The sequence below is a fragment of the Anabrus simplex genome, chromosome 1 (genome assembly GCF_040414725.1).
Source record: "Anabrus simplex isolate iqAnaSimp1 chromosome 1, ASM4041472v1, whole genome shotgun sequence".
Classification (NCBI taxonomy): domain Eukaryota; kingdom Metazoa; phylum Arthropoda; class Insecta; order Orthoptera; family Tettigoniidae; genus Anabrus; species Anabrus simplex.
The window spans coordinates 1,400,896,505-1,400,921,078 of record NC_090265.1 but is presented as its reverse complement, the minus strand read 5'-3'; positions in this window follow the sequence as shown (position 1 = coordinate 1,400,921,078).

The following is a 24,574-nucleotide window of genomic DNA, read 5'->3' as shown; positions in this document are numbered from 1 at the left end:
GAACCTTTGTATAATTTTGTAAAATATTATCATTTAATAATTCCATTATCGATTCACCAATATCACTGAGTTTTGAGCGTCTTGGTCTTCGGTCTTCGGGACCCCCGGATCGATTATGTTTGATCTTAAACGGTCAAATCCCTTAGGCTCAGAACGGGGTGTTTGTGATGTTCCCAAATTTCCTGTCACTTAAATACCATAAATGACAATAACCTTCAGCACACTAACACGCGGTTTCTTATGAACGGCAGATGCTGCTCACCTTCGTCGGAGAGTCTTTCTTACTAGGGCTGCACCAGTTTATGAATATTTGCACAAGGTGGGATCCAAAAGTTGATATTTAACTCATAGGTCCTTACCGTGCACGTAAATAACCGATACACAACCACATGATAATTCCCAACTAGGGTGACTGGAGAAATTTACCGGCATTGGTAAAGCTTCCGGAAGCACTGTTGGAGCCATTGTTTGTAACCTATAATTAAGTATCCCATGATTCTACTGCTATATTATTTGTTTATGGAAAATAATGATCATTTAGGTGTTATTTTATCCTCGAAAGGAGTCAAAATCCCGATACAGCCGGATTGGAGAGCTGTTTAAACATAGAATTTCCAAATATCACACCAACCAACTGAAAAAATATTCAATTTATTATGATGTGTCCTACCACATTCTTCTGAAACACCACGTTTCGAAAGCTTCTATTCTATTGCATTCTGCACTGGTCATTGTCCTTGTTGCACTTCTATAGGCCTGCAAGAGAAAGTTTCATAATCTATATAAATAAAATCGTAACGACCGTGTCCCTGTAAATTGAATATTTGGGCGAAATTTCCGTACAGATATCCGTTTCAGGTGTAATAATGACCATCTGCATATTTTTTACATTTGGTGCCTGTTTGTCTGTTTGTCTGTCATAACTTGAAAACTACTGGATATATTTCCACCAAACTTCATATTTAGAATCCACCTGTCCTTGGGTAGGTTTTAGCACAAATATCCTTTCTAAATCCCTGAACTGAGTGGGGAATTTTACGAAAACGAAACCGTGATTTTGCACTCCCTCAAAATATACACAACCAAACTTAATGGAAATCTACCTGCCTTGATGGAAATTAATTTCTAAACCTTTTCTTCTCATGTGCATCATTTCGATACCAGAATTAATAACGGAGATATCATTAACGGACCGTTTTTCGGTACAAGTCCCACCAGACTTAACGCAAGAGCGGGTGCGCGTAAAGCGTATTTTTTAAAACTTAAAAACTACTGAGATATTTGAACCAAAATTTATATTTAGCGTCCACCCCTCCAAGGGTAGGTTTTAAGGTTTATACCATTTCAGATTCCACGGAATGGCCTGGGGTTTTATAGGGGACCGAAATGGTGATTTTTACTCTCCCAAAATATATAAAGTACAAGACCAGCCTGACTGGAAATCGATCAAATTGGTTGGATACCCAATTCTAATTTCTTTTTCTCGTGTGCATTTTTCAACGGGAGGATTAATAAGGGAGATAACATGAAAGGTCGGTTTTCAGGCTACGTCTAGCGGACATAGCCCAAGAGGTGTTATACGTGGAGCAGATTCCTTATCTACCTAGATAAATCATATCGTAACGACCGTGTGTCTGTGCATTGACTATTTTGGCGAAATTTTCGTACAGCTATCCGTTTAAGGGATAATAATGAAAATCTACATATTTTTAGCTGTAGTTTCCTGAAGGTCTTTTGTTTTACATCCCTCACCCAAAATTAAGATTTTGGCACAATTTGCCAGACGAGCTAGAAAATTAAAATTAGGTAAAATTGCACGTTTTAGTTGATAACCGACGGAAGACTTCCAACTGACTTCCAAGGTCTTCAAATTTTTCAGTGATCTACAACCTTGGTGTGATGACTCTTTAACGTATCTGTATCCGTTAAATTGGTCTCTGTTTATCTATTTTAAGTAAATTTGGACTTTTTACACGCATAATTCATACTTTGAATTGTACTTTGAATCTTTTGTAGTAAAAATAGAATCATCAAATTCTACACGAACCTTGACCCACCCAGTAGCCATATGTGAGGCAAATGCCATGTTTTTAGCTGTCACATGATTATATGAAAAGTAATGCAATGTGAGGTAATCTTACCCAAACTTCACGCTATTCAACTTTTCTAACTCAATCTGACCCGTGAGTAGATGAGATGCAAGAAGATATCATAGGACCAGCCATTTAGGCCGCTAAGTACGGCGTCTTATGGTAAATCCGTTTGCCGATATCACGTACAACTTAGCAGCAGTTAATCTACACTGACTGACAGAGCAATTGCAACACCAAGAAGGAGTGGTCAGAACTTTATGCCAATTGCAGGGTAGACTGACGTCACTGAGGTATGCTCATGATGTGAAATGCGCCGCTGTACTGCGCACGTAGCGAACGATAAATGGGACACGGCGTTGGCGAATGGCCCACTTCGTACCGTGATTTCTCAGCCGACAGTCATTGTAGAACGTGTTGTCGTGTGCCACAGGACACGTGTATAGCTAAGAATGCCAGGCCGCCGTCAACGGAGGCATTTCCAGCAGACAGACGACTTTACGAGGGGTATGGTGATCGGGCTGAGAAGGGCAGGTTGGTCGCTTCGTCAAATCGCAGCCGATACCCATAGAGATGTGTCCACGGTGCAGCGCCTGTGGCGAAGATGGTTGGCTCAGGGACATGTGGCACGTGCGAGGGGTCCAGGCGCAGCCCGAGTGACGTCAGCACGCGAGGATCGGCGCATCCGCCGCCAAGCGGTGGCAGCCCCGCACGCCACGTCAACCGCCATTCTTCAGCATGTGCAAGACACCCTGGCTGTTCCAATATCGACCAGAACAATTTCCCGTCGATTGGTTGAAGGAGGCCTGCACTCCCGGCGTCCGCTCAGAAGACTACCATTGACTCCACAGCATAGACGTGCACGCCTGGCATGGTGCCGGGCTAGAGCGACTTGGATGAGGGAATGGCGGAACGTCGTGTTCTCCGATGAGTCACGCTTCTGTTCTGTCAGTGATAGTCACCGCAGACGAGTGTGGCGTCGGCGTGGAGAAAGGTCAAATCCGGCAGTAACTGTGGAGCGCCCTACCGCTAGACAACGCGGCATCATGGTTTGGGGCGCTATTGCGTATGATTCCACGTCACCTCTAGTGCGTATTCAAGGCACGTTAAATGCCCACCGCTACGTGCAGCATGTGCTGCGGCCGGTGGCACTCCCGTACCTTCAGGGGCTGCCCAATGCTCTGTTTCAGCAGGATAATGCCCGCCCACACACTGCTCGCATCTCCCAACAGGCTCTACGAGGTGTACAGATGCTTCCGTGGCCAGCGTACTCTCCGGATCTCTCACCAATCGAACACGTGTGGGATCTCATTGGACGCCGTTTGCAAACTCTGCCCCAGCCTCGTACGGACGACCAACTGTGGCAAATGGTTGACAGAGAATGGAGAACCATCCCTCAGGACACCATCCGCACTCTTATTGACTCTGTACCTCGACGTGTTTCTGCGTGCATCGCCGCTCGCGGTGGTCCTACATCCTACTGAGTCGATGCCGTGCGCATTGTGTAAGCTGCATATCGGTTTGAAATAAACATCAATTATTCGTCCGTGCCGTCTCTGTTTTTTCCCCAACTTTCATCCCTTTTGAACCACTCCTTCCTGGTGTTGCATTTGCTCTGTCAGTCAGTGTATAATGAAGGTCTGCAATATTGTAAACATGCGTATACTTTCGTATGGCGATGTATATATATTCATTGATATCGATTTTTAGCGATGGAGAAATGGTGTGTCTGCTATTGTAATCAGTACTCGACTTTGACTGGCAGTAGGAATGGGATCCTTCTCCAACTCCTGTGTATCTGGCATTAGTAATGGGAGCCTACCATTGTAATGAATAATTCACTTCTCGATTTAACTTGCAGAAGTCAAGGGAGGATGTAATTTTGTTCAAAACTCCCCTACCCGATTATGTTAGGCTGTGGGCAAGAGTGCCCGCCTATATAAACAATATTGTACCCATCTGAAATGTGTCTGGCATTAGGCATACTGGTCTGCTATTTTAATGGAAACTCACCAACTTGGTGCGACTGGCAGTAAGCTGGCTGGCAGTAGGAAGAAGGGCCTCGCATTATAATGATAACTACACAACTCAAACTTGACTGGCTGTAGGGATATTTTCTTCCATTAAAATGCAAACTCATCAATTGTAATACTTCTGGAAGTTGGAAAGGAGACCTGCCATTGTAACGAAAACTCCCCAAATCGATTTTGACCGCGCAGTAGGCAATGGGGCCTCAAATTATAATGTAAACTTCCCAACTCGATTGTGAATAGCTGTAGGCAAGTGAGCCTGCCGTTATCATCACAATTCCACAACCTACACTTTACATTGGAAACAACGTATGGGGACCTGTCCATGCTGTTTCTCGGATAACGCTAAGAGACATGCAACTTTAAAACAGTCCTATTTACAGCATATTCAGTAAATTACTTCGATATGCGTATACATTGTAGAATACCGTAGCGAAGCACGAGTACGCTTGCTAGTAAAGTCTTTAAAACTGATTGTACAAGACAAGCAAGTCGTTGCCCAAGAAATTGTACCTCCCCACTAAAATCTCATAATTCCTTCTTTCCCAGTGCTCCATCACACCTCCAAACCAAGCTTGTGAGATGAGGAATGAAATCATATAAATGTATACAGATCCATCTCTGCTGCTCAGGGAGCGGAGAATGAAATCATTTTAGTAGCAGTAGTTCTTCCTCTACCGTCAAGATCGGTGCAGCATTCCACAAGAATAGCACGATAAATACAACGATTTTTCCATGAAAATCTATCCTTGACATTACACACTACTAGAATGAAACATATGTAATCTTCTATTCTATATAAATGACATCGTAACGACCGTGTGTCTGTACATTAATTATTTTGGCGAAATTTCCGTACAGTAATCCGTTTCAGGTGTAATAAATACCATCTATATAATTTTTAGCTTTGGAGTCTGTTTGTCTGTTTGTCGGTTTGTCTGTTTGTCTGTCCTTCTATAACTTGAAAACTACTGGATATATTTTCACCAAACTTCATATTTAGAATCCTCCTGTCCTTGGGTAGGTTTTAGCGCAAATATTGTTTCCAAATCCCTGAGCTGAGTGACTTAACGCAAGAACGGTTGCGTGTAAAGCGTATTTCTTACAACTTGAAAAGTTATGAAGATATTTGAACCAAACTTTATATATAGTATCCATCTGTCCAGGGGTAGTTTTCTCAGGTGTCTGTTAGTTTGTTTGTTAGTTCGTTTCTTTGTGTGTTTGCCTGTTTGTCTGTCTTTCTATAACTTGAAAACTACTGGATATATTTCCACCAAACTTCATATTTAGAATCCCCCTGTCCTTGGGTAGTTTTTAGGGCAAATATTGTTTCTAAATCCCTGAACTGATTGGGGGTTTATACGAAACCGAAACCGTGATATTGCACTCCCTCAAAATATCCACAACAAAACTTAATTGAAATCGACCTGCCTAAATGGAAATTAATTTCTAAATCTTTTTCCTTATGTGCATCATATCGATACCAGGATTAATAAGGTAGATATCATTAACGGACCGTTTTTCGGTACAAGTCCCACACGGACTTAATGCAAGAGCAGGTGCGCGTAAAGCGTATTTCTTAAAACTTGAAAACTAATGAAGATATTTGAACCAAACTTTACATTTAGCATCCACCTCTCCAAGGGTAGGTTTTACGATCAATACCAATTCAAATTCCCGGAATGGACTGGGGTTTTATAGGAGACCGAAGTAGTGATTTTACTCTCCCACAATATATAAAGTACAAGACCAACCTGACTGGAAATCTATCAAACCATTTGGAAATCTAATTCTAATTTTTTTCTCATGTGCATTTTTCATCAGGAGGATTAATAAGGGAGATAACATGAAAGGTCGGTTTCTCGGGCTAAGTCTAGCGGACATAGCCCACAACCCATAACAGATTTTTTATATATCTACATAAATCATATCGTAACGACCGTGTGTCTGTGCATTGACTATTTGGGCGAAATTTTCGTACAGATTTCCGTTTAAGGGCTAATAATGACCACCTGAATATGCTTTAGCTATAGTTTCCTGGTAGTCCTAAATGTTACGCCCCTCGCCCAAACTCAAGATTGCCTCACAACCTGCCACACGAGCTGAAAAATTGAAATTAAGCAAAATTATAAGTTTTAGCAGGTAACCTACGGAAAACTTCCGAGATCTTTAAATATTTCACTTTTTTGCTGAAGCATATCGAAATATAGGCAATTTAATGAAGGTGCACACCTTCGTTTCGAGGTATTTCGCGGCTAAACGGCAAGTCCGATCACAAAATGGATGGCAAAATCTCCGTTCAATTTCGAGTGATCTACAACATTGGTCCTGTGATATTTTGTCGTCTCTCTCTCTCTCTCTCTCTCTCTCTCTCGCCGTTATAGGGTAGATTTGGCTGTATATTTCGGTGGTTCGTAAATTTTGTGCTTTTTACACGTGTATTACTTAATTTGACACACTTATAGGAAAGGTGGAGTCATCGAATTTGGCACGCACATTGACACGATCAATGGCTATATGTGAACCCAATTTTATGATTCTATCTTCCACATAAGTATGTGAAAAATAATGTAAAATGATGAAAAAGTTCCCAAATTTCAACCCATTGAAATATCGTAACTCAATCGAACCCATAAATATATGAGATACGGGAAAATGTTTTAAGACCAAACATGTAGAGCGATGAAAGGGACGTCTGTGAGTGCAAACCGTTTGTTGGTATGATGTACCGTTTAGGAGCAGTAAATCTCGAAATGAAGGTTTGCACTTTCAAACGTGCCCATGCTTATCTGTCATCCATATAAATATAATCGTAACGACCGTTTGTCTGTACATGGACTATTTTGTCGGAATTTCCGTTCAGTTATCCGTTTCAGTTGTAATAATGACCACCTGCACATTTCTTAGCTTTGGTGTCTGTTTGTCGGTTTGATTGTATGAGTTTTTATAACTTGAAAACTACTGAATATATTTCTACCAAACTTGATATTTAGAATTTAACTGCCCTTGTGTAGGTTTTAGGGCCAATATGATTTCTGAATACCTAAATATCTGGGGGTTTATCCGAAACCAGGACCATGATTTTGCATTTCCTCAAAATATGCACATCCGGAATTAATTGAAATGTACTATCCTTAGTGGAAATCCATTTCTAAAATTTTTCTCATGTGAATGTTTCGACACGAGGTTTAATGAGTTATCATGTATAGTTGGTTTTGCAGGTTAAGGTCAGCGGACGTAGCCAAAAGGTGTAATACGTGTAGGAGATTCCCTATCTATCTATCTATATAAATGAAATCGTAACGACTGTGTGTGCCTGTACATTCACTCTTTTGGTGACAGTTTCATACAACTACCCATTTGAGGGGTAATAATGATCATCTGCATATTTTTTTGTTTAATTCCCTTAAAGTCCTAATTTTAACACCCTCCTCACCCAAAATCCAGATCACAGAATAATCTGCCAGACGAGCAAGAAAAATGAAATTTAGCAAAATTATACGTTTCAGAATGTAACGCACGAACAACTTCCAAGATCTTTAAATTTTTCATTTTTTATCCCCGAAGAATATTGAAATATGGAGGCAATTTTAATGATGGTGCAGACCTTCGTTTCGAGGTATTTCGTGGGATAAACGGGAAGTCTTATCACATAACGGATGGCACAATCTTTGTTGAATTAGGAGTGATCTTCAACCTTGATCTTATGACTTTTGTCGTATCTGTATCAGTTATACGTTAGATTCGTCTCTATTTCTCTATTTTAAGTAAATTTGGAATTTCTACCTGCATAATTCATACTTACAGGAAAGATAGTATCATCAAACTCTACAAGAACATTGGCCCACCCAGTACCCATATGTGAGCCAAATGCTATGTCACATAATTATCCGAAAAGTAATGCAATGTAAGATAATCTTACACAAATTTCAACCTATTCAACGTTTCTAACTCAATCTGACCCATGAAGAAAAGAGATGCGAGAAAATATCATAGGACCAGCCATTAGATCGCTAAATACTGCGCCTTACGGTGCAATCCTTTGTCGATATGACGTACCGTTTAGCAGCAGTTAATCTGTAAATGAAGGTCTGCAATATTGTAAACATGCATGTACTTTCGTACGTTCATCTATATATATTCATTCATGTCGATTTGTAGCGATCGAGAAAGGGTTTGTCTGCTATTGTAATCAGTACTCCCTACACCGACTTTGACTGGCAGTTGGAATGGGGTCTTTCTCCAACTTTTGTTTAACTGTCATTAGTAAGGAGGGCCTGCCATTATAATGAATAATTCACTTCTCGATTTGTCTTGCAGAAGGCAAGGGAGCATGCAGTTTTTTCAAAAGTCCGCTACCCTATTTTGTTTGGCTCTAGGCCAGGGTGCCCACCTTTATAAACGAATGTTCCAATCTAAAATATAACTAGCATTAGGCATATTGGCCTGCTATTTTCATGGAAACTCACTAATTCTATGTGACAAGCAGTGAGCTGGCTGACAGCAGGAAAAATGGCCGGTCATTATAATGATAAACAGCACAACTCAATTTTGACTGGTTGTAGGGATGTTGCCTGTTAATATAATAAAAACTCCTCAACTGTAATCTGTCTGAAAGTAGGAAAGGGGGTATGCCATTTTAACTAAAACTCCCCAAATCGATTGTGACCGCGCAGTAGGCAATGGGGTCTGCAATTATAATGTAAACTTGCCAATTCGATTGTGAATGGCAGTAGGCAAGGGAGTCTGCCGTTATCATCACAACACCGCAGCCCACACTTTACATTGGAAAAGACGTATGGGGACCTCCCCCATGCTATTTCTCGGATAAGGCTAAGAGACATGCAATTTTAAAACAATCTTGCTCACTGCATGCACAGTATTGAACCCATAATTCCACGATGAGAAAAATATTTTTTATTTCCTCAATATTTATTTCAAATCAACAAGCTACTTTTATTTTTGAGGGCAGCCATGTTGCGCTCCTAAGAGCCTCGATGTCGCGTGGGAAGGATCTCACCCGCGGCAAGCTCGTGAAATACCGTGGCCGACCAACGATGGAATGTTAAGTTCAAGGGTTCAGTAAGATTGGCGCCCAACGTGGGGCTAGTTCACTGATCTGACGCTGACTTGTACTTAGGCTTAACTACATTTATAATTTACCCTGGGAGCACTGTATTCACGTAGGGTTTAAGAATAATTTATAATATTTATTTATTTATTTACTGTATTGCCAAAATCCCTCGTTACGCAGAATTCCTTGAATTTAAAGAATTATCGGGCACTCGAAGTCCGCCGAGGTGTCACGGTAGCTAGCTCCACGTGCCAAGGTCAATGGATGAAGAAAACGCGCGAAACGCCCGGGCAGAAATAATTTATTTCACCTGTTGCGAGTGTGGTAAAATTATGAGGTTAACATCTAAAATAATCTTACTGAACCCTTGAACTTAACATTCCATCGTTGGTCGGCCACGGTATTTCACGAGCTTGCCGCGGGTGAGATCCTTCCCACGCGACATCGAGGCTCTTAGGAGCGCAACAAGGCTGCCCTCAAAAATAAAAGTAGCTTGTTGATTTGAAATAAATATTGAGAAAATAAAAAATATTTTTCTCGTCGTAGAATTATGGGTTCATAATCCACCTACAAAGACGAAATGTTTACCCAGTAAGGGGAAATATTTAAACATATATATTCCTTCAAAATTCTGAATTGTATATGGGAATTTTGATACAAATGAACCATGATTCTACGTAAAATTTCCCAGTCGATCTCACTCTTGACGTAGGGCTCTGTTACTTTCACGTATTTTCCTGTTTTCTTCTTCCAACAATAAGATTGCGTTACATATGTCATCAATAAAGTCTTCTCTTAAGAACGAACATTGTAAGCATTCAGGGTCTCCCTCTGGATTACTACAGCTGCTTGCCTGTCCTTGGAGTGGTGCCTCGACCTGTCTTCCTTTCGACGTGACGATCATATTTACGGGTTGTAATTCTTCTTCTTCTTCTTCTTCTCCTTCTTCTTCTTCTACTTCTTCTTCTTCTTCGGTGACCATTTCCCCAGCTGGTAAGGCGGTGTCATCCTGTAGTGGAACTCTTTCTTCTGCTCTATGGTAAACCTGCAAATTCGCTGCATTGAATATAGCTTCGCTGCTGCCATCCAGACTCTGAATTCTATAGGAATTATTCCTGAAACTTTTGATCACCTTGAAAGGCCCAACATATAAGGGAGCAAATTTAGCATAGATGTTTTCCTGCGGTTTCGACATCATGGGTCTCCTAACAAGCACCAATTCGCCTTCCTCTAACGGACGGTGGAATCTCCTGTTCCTCACCCTGCGTAACCGGCGGTCTGCCTGCCGGCGTAGATGTTCTGCTGTACTCTGAATGCATAATTCCTGTGACGGACGGGGATCGATGGGACATTGGATTACACCATGTCAGGATCTCACAGGATATCTATTGAAATGCACGATAGATGGAATCCTCCCAATAGATTCGTCGAATTTAAGGACGACATTACACAACAGGTCGTAGAGATACGGACTTCCATTGGTCAGGAAAAGGGGAAAACGCTAACCATAATAGAAGAACAACGTCAAATCTTATCGGCGGACATTAAGTCACTGGATGACAAGATAGACAAAATTAGCGTGGAATTGGATAGTAAATTATTGTCAAAAACCGAAACCATGGAGAAGAAACTATTGCAAATTAATGAGGAAGCAATTAGTAAACTCCAAGTAGCTAATGAGGATTCCGAAATTTTAATTAAGGAAATTCAAGAGGAGTTAGTTGAAATTAAAAATGAACATACTCGGGAATTCAACGACAGACAATAAGTAGATGGATCTGTAATGGTAGTCATTGTTTTTCAAAGGAAAGAATTCCTTAAAGTTGTAGTATTTTTCAATGTAAACTTGTAATTTTATTAAGCGTAACAAAACAATTTCTAACCTGAAAATCGGTTTGATAATAATACTTTTCAAGTGATTTACCACTTTTTTTAATTAACTTCAGTGTTTGGCATTTCTTCTAAATGCGTGATGAATAAGTGTTTCCTGCATTTCGCAGTTTTTTTCCTTTAGAACGACGTAACGTAAGATCCTCGCGGATCATGTTGTTGTTGGTTCCTTCCGAACAGCTGTTTGGGTGATGCCCATTTAGCATCGGGATTACCTTAAGGGTGTCATGAATGACAAATACATGGTGGAATTTTATTTCAATTGTGAATGATGCTGTTAACTCGTAGTGAACACCATGCTTTCCCATAATATTTCGCAACCAATCCAAAGCAACTGATGGTCAATTTGGTTCGATTAAGGGTCCATTCGGCGGGTGTTCCGTATCCGAAAAGGGTATTCGACTGGTGGATAACCTTAATTGAGAGGAAATCAGGCGTTCTACTTGTTGAAACTCAGATTTTCCACGGATCATGTGGATTAATTCTCAGTTCTCGTTTGGAGTAATAGGTGCCCGGTTTTCAGGTCTTTCCTTTTTCAGTTTTTCAGTTTCGCTGTCCACTAATGTACTAATTTCTCCGAAGCAACTCTTCGATATTGTGAGAAATAAATCAACGCTGTGCAATGTGACTGCGTTTGAAACATTCAATAATAAATAATTTGTCGTGTCATTTCGATTTTAATAAAAGTTAGTAAGCACATATTTGCTCCTCATTTCAAGTAGTTAGGCTCTCTTCTGAACCCCATCGTTTGGTTAAGATCGTGACCGAATTTATTCCCGCAACGACCCATGATTTAAGAGTTCTAGATTGTTCTACTGTAGCAGCCGTGGCCGACCAACGATGGAATGGTAAGTTCAAGGGTTCAGTATTTACTTCGATATCCGTATTCAATGTACTCGTAGAATACCGTAGCGAAGCACGGGTACATTTGCTAGTCTATTTATATACGTTAAATCGTAAAGACTGTATGTGCCTGTACATTTATTATTTTGGTAAAATTTTCGAACAGATACCTGTTTTTGAGGGGTAATAATGACCATTTGCTTATTTTTTGGTGTAGTTTCCTGAAAATCCTAAGTTTTACCCCCCCCCCTTTCAAAATCCAGATTGCAGCATGATCTGTCTACGAGGAAGAAAGTTGAAATTTGGCAAAATTATAAGTTTTAACCTGTAACAGACGGAAAACTTCTACACTCTTTAAATTTTTCACTTTTTATCCCCGAAGAATACCAAAAAATGGAGGCATTTTTAATGATGGTGCAGACCTTCGTTTCGAGGTATTTCGTGGAATGAACGGGAAGTCCTATCACGCAACGGATGGCACAATCTCCGTTCAATTCGGAGTGATCTTCAACCTTGGTCATATGATGACTTTTTGTCGTTTCCGTATCGCTTATACGTTAGATTCGTCTCTATTTCTCGATTTTAAGTTAATCTGGACTTTATACGTGCATAATTCATACTTTCAATCACTTACAGGAAAGATAGAATCATCAAACTCTACACGAACATTGGCTCAACCAGTACCCAGTGTGAGCCAAATGCTATGCCATATCATTATCCGAAAAGTGATTCAATGTCAGAAAATCTTTCACAAATTTCACGGTATTCAACCTTTCTAACTCAGTCTGACCCATGAATAGATGAGATGCGATGAAATATAATAGGACCAGCCATTTAGTCCGCTAAATACCGCGTCTTATGGTAAAATACTTTGTCGAAATGACGTACTGCCTAGCAGCAGTTAATCTGTAAATGAAGGTCTGCAATGTTGTAAACATGCATATACTTTTGTATGTCGATCTATGTATATCCATTGATGTCCAATTGTAGCGATCGAGAAAATGTGTCTGCTATTGTAATCAGTACTCCCCACACCGAATTTGACTGGCAGTAGGAAGGGGTCCTTTTCCAATTCCTGTGTAACTGGCATTAGTAAGGAGGGCCTATCATTGCTAATGAATAATTCAGGTCTCGATTTGACTTGCAGAAGTCAAGGGATTATGCAATTTTGTTCAAAACTCCTCTACCCGATTGTGTACGGCTGTACGTGAGGGTGCCCGCTATTATAAAGAAATGTTCCCATCTAAAATGTTACTAGCATTAGGCATAGTTGCCTGCTATTTTAATGAAAACTCACCAACTCTGTATGACTGGCACTGAACTCTCTGGCAGAAGGGGAAGGGACCTGTCGTTAAAATAACTGCACAACTCAATTTTGACTCGTAGTAGGGATGTTGCCTGCTATTATAATAAAAACTCCTGAACTGTTATCTGTCTGGAAGCAGGAAAGGGGGCCAACAATTGTGACGAAAACTCCCCAAATCGATTGTGACCGCGCAGTAGGCAACGGGACCTGCAAATATAATGTAAACTTGCCAACTCGATTGTGAATGGCAGTAGGCAAGTGAGCCTGCGTTATCATCACAACTTCGCAACCCATACTTTACATTGGAATTAGCGTATGGGGACCTCCCGGTGCTATTTCTCGGATAATGCTAAGAGACATGCAATTTTAAAACAATGTTATTTACTGCACGTACATTACTTACTTCGATATCCGTGTACAATGTAGAATACCGTTGCGAAGCACAGGTACATTTGCTAGTCTATAATATTAGCCTATAAGACGGTAAATTTGTATATAATGGCTAATCTCAGGAACTACTGAACCTATTCAAAAAATTATTTCACTAATAGAAAGATACATTATCCCTGAGCGTTAGAGGCTATATTTTATTTTCAAAAAATGTCTGGGGGAAGGGGGGCGACGTGGGGAGGTATAAAAATACAAGGCTAATATAGGCGTAATATCGAATTTGTCGTACAAGGACGAGACAAAGCTCATATCAAGCCCCTTGACGCAAGAAACATTACTCGGTGGTTCCGAAGACCATGTTTTAAGGCCCTAAAACCAACCGTTATTGAGATATTGGCACCACACTACCCCTGCTCCAGAAATCGGATAAAGAAATGAACTGCCGTAACCATGGCAACATCAGCTCCAGTATCCTTACAGCAGAGAGATTATCTACGATATATCACAAAAAACTAACATATTGCAGATATGAAAATTGGCATTTGGAATCTTCTTTAAAAATAAAAATACAACAATCTTTTGTTTCCAGTAATTCCAATTAAGGGGCAGAGGCGGGAGGGCGGAGTGAAAAGATGTTAGGAAGGAGTTGAATTCTTTATATGAGGATACATATACCTCAGAAACTAAATATGTTACAGACGTTAAAACTGCTACATAGAATCTTTTAAAAACAAATGAATACAGTTTTTTTGGAAAATCCACTTAAGGGGTTAAAATAATAAAAAAGCGGGTGAATTTATAAAAAGAGTATCTTCTTCTTCTACCGCTATTACCACACCTGTGGGGTTGCGGGTGCGAACTATGTCACACACATATACACTGACTGACAGAGCAAATGCAACACCAAGAAGGAGTGGTTCGAAAGGGATGAAAGTTGGGGAAAAAACAGAGACGGCACGGACGAATAATTGATGTTTATTTCAAACCGATATGCAGGTTACACAATGCGCACGGCATCGACTCAGTAGGATGTAGGACCACCGCGAGCGGCGATGCACGCAGAAACACGTCGAGGTACAGAGTCAATAAGAGTGCGGATGGTGTCCTGAGGGATGGTTCTCCATTCTCTGTCAACCATTTGCCACAATTGGTCGTCCGTACGAGGCTGGGGCAGAGTTTGCAAACGGCGTCCAATGAGATCCCACACGTGTTCGATTGGTGAGAGATCCGGAGAGTACGCTGGCCACGGAAGCATCTGTACACCTCGTAGAGCCTGTTGAGAGATGCGAGCAGTGTGTGGGCGGGCATTATCCTGCTGAAACAGAGCATTGGGCAGCCCCTGAAGGTACGGGAGTGCCATCGGCCGCAGCACATGCTGCACGTAGCGGTGGGTATTTAACGTGCCTTGAATACGCACTAGAGGTGACGTGGAATCATACGCAATAGCGCCCCAAACCATGATGCCGCGTTGTCTAACGGTAGGGCGCTCCACAGTTACTGCCGGATTTGACCTTTCTCCACGCCGACGCCACACTCGTCTGCGGTGACTATCACTGACAGAACAGAAGCGTGACTCATCGGAGAACACGACGTTCCGCCATTCCCTCATCCAAGTCGCTCTAGCCCGGCACCATGCCAGGCGTGCACGTCTATGCTGTGGAGTCAATGGTAGTCTTCTGAGCGGACGCCGGGAGTGCAGGCCTCCTTCAACCAATCGACGGGAAATTGTTCTGGTCGATATTGGAACAGCCAGGGTGTCTTGCACATGCTGAAGAATGGCGGTTGACGTGGCGTGCGGGGCTGCCACCGCTTGGCGGCGGATGCGCCGATCCTCGCGTGCTGACGTCATTCGGGCTGCGCCTGGACCCCTCGCACGTGCCACATGTCCCTGAGCCAACCATCTTCGCCACAGGCGCTGCACCGTGGACACATCCCTATGGGTATCGGCTGCGATTTGACGAAGCGACCAACCTGCCCTTCTCAGCCCGATCACCATATCCCTCGTAAAGTCGTCTGTCTGCTGGAAATGCCTCCGTTGACGGCGGCCTGGCATTCTTAGCTATACACGTGTCCTGTGGCACACGACAACACGTTCTACAATGACTGTCGGCTGAGAAATCACGGTACGAAGTGGGCCATTCGCCAACGCCGTGTCCCATTTATCGTTCGCTACGTGCGCAGCACAGCGGCGCATTTCACATCATTAGCATACCTCAGTGACGTCAGTCTACCCTGCAATTGGCATAAAGTTCTGACCACTCCTTCTTGGTGTTGCATTTGCTCTGTCAGTCAGTGTATATGTATGTATGTATGTATGTATGTATGTATGTATGTATGTATGTATGTATGTATGTATGTATGTATGTATGTATGTATGTATGTATGTATGTATGTATGTATGTATGTATGTATGTATGTATATTTGACCCTGTTTTACGGCTGCATGGCCTTCCTGACGCCAACCCCGTGTGTAGGTATGTAATTATTATTGCGTGTTCCTGTTGTGGTTGGTAAAGTGGTGTGTTGAGTGAATATGAAAAGGAAAGTGTTGGGATAAACCCAAACAACCTGTCCCCGCGCCAGATGAATTAATCACACGCGATTTAAATCCCCGACCCAGCCCGGAATCGAACCCGGAACCCTGTGAGCCGAAAGACTGAACGCTGACAATTCAGCCAAAGACTGGGGCAGTTTTAAAAATCAGTATATCTACAGTATATCTCATAAACGTAAACAGTTACAGATGTGAAAATTGGAATTTGTAATCCCCTTTAAAAGTAAAGAAACACGTACTTTTTGTTTTCGGAAAATCAGTTTAAGCTGGAGATCGAAAATAAGTGAAGAAGGTGTGGGAATCTCCTTATGAGGATACTTATATCTCAAAAACTAAGATTTACAGACGGGAAAATCGGTATTTGAAATCTCCTTTAGAAATAAAGAAACCCCCCTTTTTTTTTCGACTTAAAAGAGGACTGTTCCAGATTTAGCTCTGCCAGTAGCCTCGTCATCTTAGCTCCAAAAGGCAATGCCACAAACGTGGTTTACAAGGAGGTTCTAGGGTAAATGACATGCAATTTTTCGGTAGTTTTTATACTTTAGGTGTTTTCAGATAATGTCTTAGTGGAATACCTAGGAACAATTAATTTTTATCAACTTACCAAATCCTCGCGAGCGAAGCCATGGGTAACAGCTAGTATACTCACAACTTCATAATCAGTTTTGTTAATTCATGTGCAAATGGATTATACTGAATCATCCTGATGATGGAATAAACAAATTTGAAACTCCATGTACTCACTCGGAGTGTTTGTGTGAATCTCCCTGCGTTAATGAGGTGCCGATATTGATGTTTATATTTAGCACTGTTTCTGCTGGCGGCCGAAACGGATCGCATTTGATTTTTGTGGTTAGAAACCTAGTTTGTTATGCTAGCATTATGCTGCACTTCGTGGTCACGCCACGGAAATAATTGGATTGGAATATTTTAAAATAGTGAATATCATCCGTGCTTCACTGGGGTTAAAATGCAATACAGTCTCAAACAAAACTTGAAAGCCCCTCGATTTTAATACCTTTCGTACTATTTAATACATAATAATGTTTATGTTATGCATTCATCTGTGAATGGAAAATTTCCAGATGAGTCAGACACAATTTAAATGTAATTTGTTCCAGCACCGGCTTTCAATCAATCAACCAATACTGATCTGCATTTAGGGCAGTCGCCCAGGTGGCAGATTCCCTATCTGTTGCTTTCCTAGTCTTTTCCGAAATGATTTCAAAGAAATTGGAAATGTATTGAACATCTCCCTTGGTAAGTTATTCCAATCCCTAACTCCCCTTCCTATAAATGAATATTTGCCCCAGTTTGTCCTCTTGAATTCCAACTTAATCTTCATATTGTGATCTTTCCTACTTTTATAAACGCCATTCAAACTTATTCGTCTACCAATGTCATTCCACGCCATCTCTCCGCTGACAGCTCGGAACATACCACTTAGTCGAGCAGCTCTTCTTTCTCTCAATTCTTCCCAACCCAAACATTGCAACATTTTTGTAACGCTACTCTTTTGTCGGAAATCACTCAGAACAAATCGAGCTGCTTTTCTTTGGATTTTTTCCAGTTCTTGAATCAGGTAATCCTGGTGAGGGTCCCATACACTGGAACCATACTCTAGTTGGGGTCTTACCAGAGACTTATATGCACTCTCCTTTACATCCTCACTACAACCCCTAAACACCCTCATAACCATGTGCAGAGATCGGTACCCTTTATTTACAATCCCATCACAAATTATGTGCAGCCGGAACAGGGTATATAACATGATCTTTTTCCGTGCGTATCATAATGAACAGCTGTCAAAGACTTAACACCGCGAAGACTGTAAATACTGTAAATATTACCTGTAATGTAGTGTAATATAGTCCGTGTGTGTCACTTATGATTTGTAGATATATAAACTGGATGCATCAAAACCGCGAACCAACATAACAGAAAACTTTGCGAGTATTATAAAATATTCCATTATAAATCTTTTAAGTACAAGTAAACTGTGTAAATCTACTGTTTACATATACAAACACATTTACTTCCAGGCAGAGATTGTTAGTAAACTGCCTAAAATATTCAGGTAAAAGATACTGTATAAACGAAAACTAGAGCTTTGCTAATAGGAAGAAATAAGCTCGATATCACAGTGTGAAAGCACTTAGTACATTCTTGCACAAAGTATTGAAATAATAAAATAGGATTTTTTTAACAATTAAATACACTATATTCAAGTAACTATTTCTCTTAGGGCCTTTCTACAGTTCATTTTAGTCTAAGATTGTCTTTAATCAATTAATTAATTATTTTCCCTAATCGGGGAAATCGCTGCGCACCTGGGAGTGAGCCAGTGTGTACAGAGCTCCTCGCATAAGAGGTTAACCATACAATGCTATAGAACCTGAAGATGTGAACCTACTGACACGTTCATGCACTTGACTCATCTGAACAATGGAGTGCGTCAAATATGAGGGAGCATTAGGTTTTAAAATTCTCAGCAGTAAACAAGCAGCTGAGTATAATCATCTGTCCCAGAGTTTCAACCACTCTGCAGCTTTGCAGTAAGATGTTACGCGACAAACTTTACAAATACCGAAGACAAAAAAAAAAAAAAAAAAAAAAAAAAAAAAGGAAGATACGGCAAGTTTCGATGAAACTGTTGCAATATACCAGATGCTTTCTTGCCCAAATACTGCCATGGAAGGTCCAGGAGAGAGTATTAATCTATAAGAATACCTAAATTCTGAACACATTCTTGATACTTAACTACAGAACCATTTACAATTACTGGAGGAATATCCCTGTTGAAAAGATTTGATAGATTTCTTCAATATAATAGACTAGCAAGATACCCGTGCTTCGCTACGGTATTATACTGAAATTTATAATTGAATACTTATTGTTTTAGATATATAATCCTCCGAAATTCGCGATCTGACTCGTTTTCTGCGGGAATCCACCAAAATTCCCGATCTGACTCGTTTTCTATTATTTTACGGCACGTTTCCTCCCATTTTTCAATCTTCCTTTTCAGCAATCGATTTCGTACTTCCCGGGTTAGGCTCAGGTATTCCTCCCGGTCAGTTGGGTCCGTAAATCTGTGCCATCTTTTCCTATAATCATTTTTAATATGGATAAAATCCTTCAGGCTATCCAGCGTGGTGTCATATTGGGTGCCTTGGCGGCACTGAACCCGCGGCCAGGCTGCATTCTTAGTCATTACCCGTCCAGGAGCCGTTTCCAGCGCGGTCCGCACATTTAACGACGGTCCGGAACATTATTATTATTATTATTATTATTATTATTATTATTATTATTATTATTATTATTATTATTGTACCGGGCGGTACACCTCTACTCTGTTTATTTAAAAGTTGCGCCAGTTGAAACTCCTCTTCTGGAGGAAGTCCGAACTTTATCTACACTATTAATCTACTAATTCCTCAGAAGATGTCACTACCTGGAAATTTTTGAGTTTTTGAACTGTGTCACTTTTGATGTGTTTTTGTTTCGCTTGAAGTAAGAAGTGTGAACTTTCTCTTCTAGAGGACACTACTGAAGATCAACAATAGTGCGACCTAGTGCGGAGTCAAAGAACTATTTTGTTGGAGAAATTTTTATTTCAAGAGTTTGTTCTTTGTTAAATTTCCTTCTGTCATTGTTTAAGTTGGCTGTATACCCCTCTTTTTCCCCTTAGTTTGGATCTAGCCAATCCCGAATTTCTTTAATTAATTTTCCACCAATAATGTGTTTCTTTTTCCTCTATGTAGGGGTTTCTTTTCCCTAGCCAATATTTTGTGGGAGGGTGTTTTCTTTCCCCTAACGCCTAGAAACTTCCGCGAGAGTATATAAACTGCTGATTTTGGGGTCTCCGGGCCACTTCTGTTCCATCTTTCAGTGTATTAAGTACATAGCAGGAGGCGGGAAGCGCCTCTTTCTTCTTCAGCCGTTCAACACCAGGTAATGGCCTATTAATAACTTCTTTTCTTGCTAGGTCGGCAGTTTAACACTCGCGGCGGGTTCGAAGCATTTCCATCATGTAACCTTTTCCTAAAATGTAATTACTCTTTTCATCTTTTTCTTGTAAAGCTACATATTGGGATAGAGAGTGCTAACCCTCTCGAGCTCCCACTCACATTTGTTTTGAGGTGAACTTATTTTCTCAAACTATTCTTCGGTTATGTAATGTAAAGGGTTCTTCTCTAAGTCACCTCTGTAGTATGGGATTAGCCCTTGCGTTAGTGGCCCAGAGCCAGATTAGGTTTTAAAAACAAAGTGTATTAGGAGTGCAAGTTCGCCTCCTCTCAAATTGTTATTCTAGAGGTCATGTAATCAACCTTATTTTCATGTAATAGACCTCCGTAGTTTGGGTATTTTACCCCTGTAAATACGTCCTTAGAGGACAGCTTGAAGGTAGAGTTTGGTGTGGCCTTGTGATAGGCTTACAATTTTGAGAGCGGATCGCTCTTTGAAATTTGTTTCTGAATGCCTCGTGCAGGCTTTATGTGTAATGTTTGGAGCCAGTGCTCCTGGGCATGAATGGGGTTTTCTGCCCCTTGGCTAAAATTTTCTTTGGGAGTAAGGCGGGGCTGATTGCCCAAGAGTTATGAAGTAAGGGCACTGAGCCCGAATCCAGTAATATTGTACCTACATTTTTGCTACTCTGTACCTGTTATGATTGTTATCTCTTGTTTTTGAAAAGAAAATATAACCTAGTTAAATTTTCAATTAATTTTACATTGCACGTTAATTTCGTAGCTTGAAACCCATTCACACCCGCACCTTCTTTCACCTCTACCTAACACGGATATCTCCGTAACAAGTGGTAGCAGAGCGTGGTTGAATGGGTCTCAATTTATCCCCTTTTGACGGCTAAACATTGCTTTAATTCGAACTCTAACAATTTTCTCAGTTGCTGGAATTTTTTGCGTTTTTCAAAATTGTTCTGTCATCATGCCCGGCCCTCGCGATGTTCTCCTCCTTAACTACTTGCGCAAAGAGGAGTTGATATATGAGTTAACTATCAGAAACGTTCAATCTGGAGGCACGGTTGCAATAGACACTAACAAGCTTAGAGAGTCCCTTGATTTGTCCATTTCCATCCCCAATTTGGGAGAGAAAGAAATTGATGACTCTCTTTCCACGATTGTCGAGAATATTACTGGGCTAGCATCTGTAGTCAGCTTTTTTGATGAAAACGATCCATCTCCTAATCAAATTAAGCGTGTGCAAGGCAGGCTGTATCACTTTGCAAATAGAGTTAATGATCTATTGTCTCTAAAGGTGAATGACGTTCAGAGGAAGCAAGCTAATACGCTCCTTGAAACTATTTCTGAATTGTCTAATAAGGTCACTCAATTGCTAACCGGCGAAGCTCCTCCCAAAACTGATCAACCCGCCACGGTGAATGTAGGTAACGAGGAAGAGCCTCCTCAGGGAGAAGTCAATAGGATAACCGTTGCTGCTCAAACTATCTCTGCCCCATCGAACAACGAATCTGAACGCCGTGCGTCATTGAGTAACATCCGCTCTGAATTAACTTCTTTGCCATTGAAACCTTTAACGACTATGTCACCTGGGTTCAGCAGCTTGCCTCATCCATTAGCAATGTTGCTTAGAGGTATCTCTAAGTTTTCCGTCAACACCACCAGTGACGTGATTTCATTTTTACGATTTCTAGTGGAATTTCAGGATCATGCCCTCGTGTTTTCTCTTTCCCCATGTCAAATTTTGCAAATTATCTATCCTTATGCTATTGGTGTTCTATCTGACAAAATAGTTAGAGCCATTGCCGAGCAATCTTCTATTGAGGATTTCCATGCCCATTTGCTAGCTAACTTCATCCCGGCTAAGGCCAGGTCCTCCCTTATTCAGAAGTACTATTATCGTGTACAGCATTTGGATGAAAACTTGGCTGATTTCATACAGGACATTAAGTTTTATACTAGGGTGTTTGCTCTCCACTTCCCTGAGGATCAGATCGTGCAAGCTATTGTCGAAGGGATTTCACCACCCTACAGGTCATATTTGTGTTTCGCGGCGTGCCCGCAAACCTTCTCTGAACTGGAAGCATTAGCCGTCTCTGCGGAAGGAGTTAGGTATGCCGATTCCTTGCGGGTGGCGAAAGAACCCCCGCCTTCCTTTAGTAACACTCGGCCTCCACCTCGCCGACCAGTCAATCCCCGTAAATGTTATGCTTGCGGGTCGCCTGACCATCTGCGGAATAAGTGTCCTCTGAGCAAGTCAAGTGGGACAAGGAATGGAGCAGGGTCATCACAAGGCTGTTTTAAGTGTGGGGCCTTCTCACATATCGCCAAGAATTGCCCAAACGCAAATAGCACCCCCTCCTGCTCAACTTCTGGTGCAAATCCCAGCTATGCTAATAATAAAAAGTGACTAGTGGCGTCGGCTGAGCCGACTAATCCATCTTCCCGAGACTCAGCCCCTAGTAAACAGGTTGTAAATGCAGAGAACGACCAGCCTTCCAATTCATCTTTTGAATGCCCTAAAGAGTGTCTTAGGATTGCGGCGGATACCCCCGCACCTGTTCCTTTTCTTAAGATTGAGTTAAATAACGAGCCTATAACAGCTCTCTTAGATTCAGGCAGTGTTTGTTCCATTATTTCGGCTGATTGGTATTCTAAATTGAAATCTGTTTGTAAACTCCCTGACTATGTCTCTTCTCCTGTTCAATACGTTTCGGCTAATTCATCTCCATTAGAAATTCTAGGTTCCTTACTGGTCAAAATTCGTGTTTTTAAGTTTACCTGGAAAGTTAAATTGTTTGTGGCCAAGCAATTGTCTTGCCCCATTATATTGGGAGCTGACTTTATTTCTCACACTGGTCTTGTGCTCGATCTCCAGAGTAGGTCGTGCACATTCAAATTTGCGTCCAATTGTAGAATTCCCTTGTTAAAGTGTAATTCTGTATCATATTCATCTATTTCGCCTACCCAGGATGAGATGTTGTTAGACCTTAGACATCTACCTGAGGAGCAGGCTGATAGTATTCGCAAACTGTGTCAGTCGTTTCCCGAGGTGTTCTCTGATACTCTTGGTGTTACTGACCTTATTGAATACAAAATTGAGGTTACGGATTCGATTCCTGTCCGTTTTCCACCGTATAGGCTATCTCCACCTAAAATGAAGGCTCTGAAAGAAATCATCGATCAGATGTTGAAGGATGGTATTATTAGGCCCTCTAAGTCAGCGTATTCTTCGCCTATTTTTCTAGTCCCGAAACCCCAAGGAGGCTTCAGGCCTGTCATTGATTACAGGGCTCTCAATCGGAAGGTGGTGTTGCAATCTGTGCCCCTTCCCGACCTTCATTCTTGCTTTTCATGGTTTCGTAAGGCCAAGTTCTTCACCATCTTGGACTTGAATCAGGCCTATAATCAAATTCCCCTTGCCGAAGAGTCTAAACATCTTACAGCGTTTGCCACGGACTGGAACTTATACGAATACAACCGCGTGCCTTTCGGGCTCCCCACGCGGGCAGCTGTGCTCACTAGGCTACTAGATAGGGTCTTCTCCGACATCAAATTTGAGTACTTATATCACTACTTGGATGATGTCGTTGTATTTTCCGAGACTTTTGAAGAACATCTAGATCATCTGCGAGAAGTTCTGAATCGCCTTCGTAAGGCTGGGTTAACTGTCAAGTTGTCCAAGGTTGCCTTTGCTAAGCCCTCTATGTCATTCCTAGGGCATATTGTGTCACCCGATGGGGTAGCTGTCGATCATTCTAGAACACAGGCCATCCGTGATTTTAAACCTCCTAAGGACATCAAAGGTATCGCTAGATTCATTGGTATGGTGAATTTCTTCAGGAAGTTTATTCCTAACTTCGCTAATAGAGCGGCGCCCTTAAACCTTCTTCGTAGGAAAGGCATCAAATTCGAGTGGGGACCTTCTCAACAAGCCGCTTTCGAAGATCTTAAATTAGCTCTCTGTAATGCCCCTGTACTTGCTATGCCTGATTTCTCGAAGAAATTCATCGTCCAAACGGACGCGTCGTCGTCAGCTGTAGCTGCAGTCCTTCTTCAAGAGACTGAACTAGGGAGGCGTCCCATCGCCTATGCATCTAGGACTCTGTCGGCTCAAGAAGCCAAGTATTCCATCTATGAGCTCGAAGGGTTGGCAGTCTTATTCGCCTTAGAAAAGTTCCGTCTCTATCTGGAACATGTCAAATTCGACCTGGAGACAGATAACCAAGCCTTAAGCTGGGTCTTAGGTAGACCGCGTCGTACTGGTCGTATAGCCCGTTGGGCCATCCGTATTTCCGCCTTCCAATTCGATGTCAGGCATATCAGAGGTACCGAAAATGTGGTGGCTGATGGACTCAGCCGTATGTTTTCAAACGAGGTCGAGACCCATGAACCGGTCGACAGTTCATCACCTTCC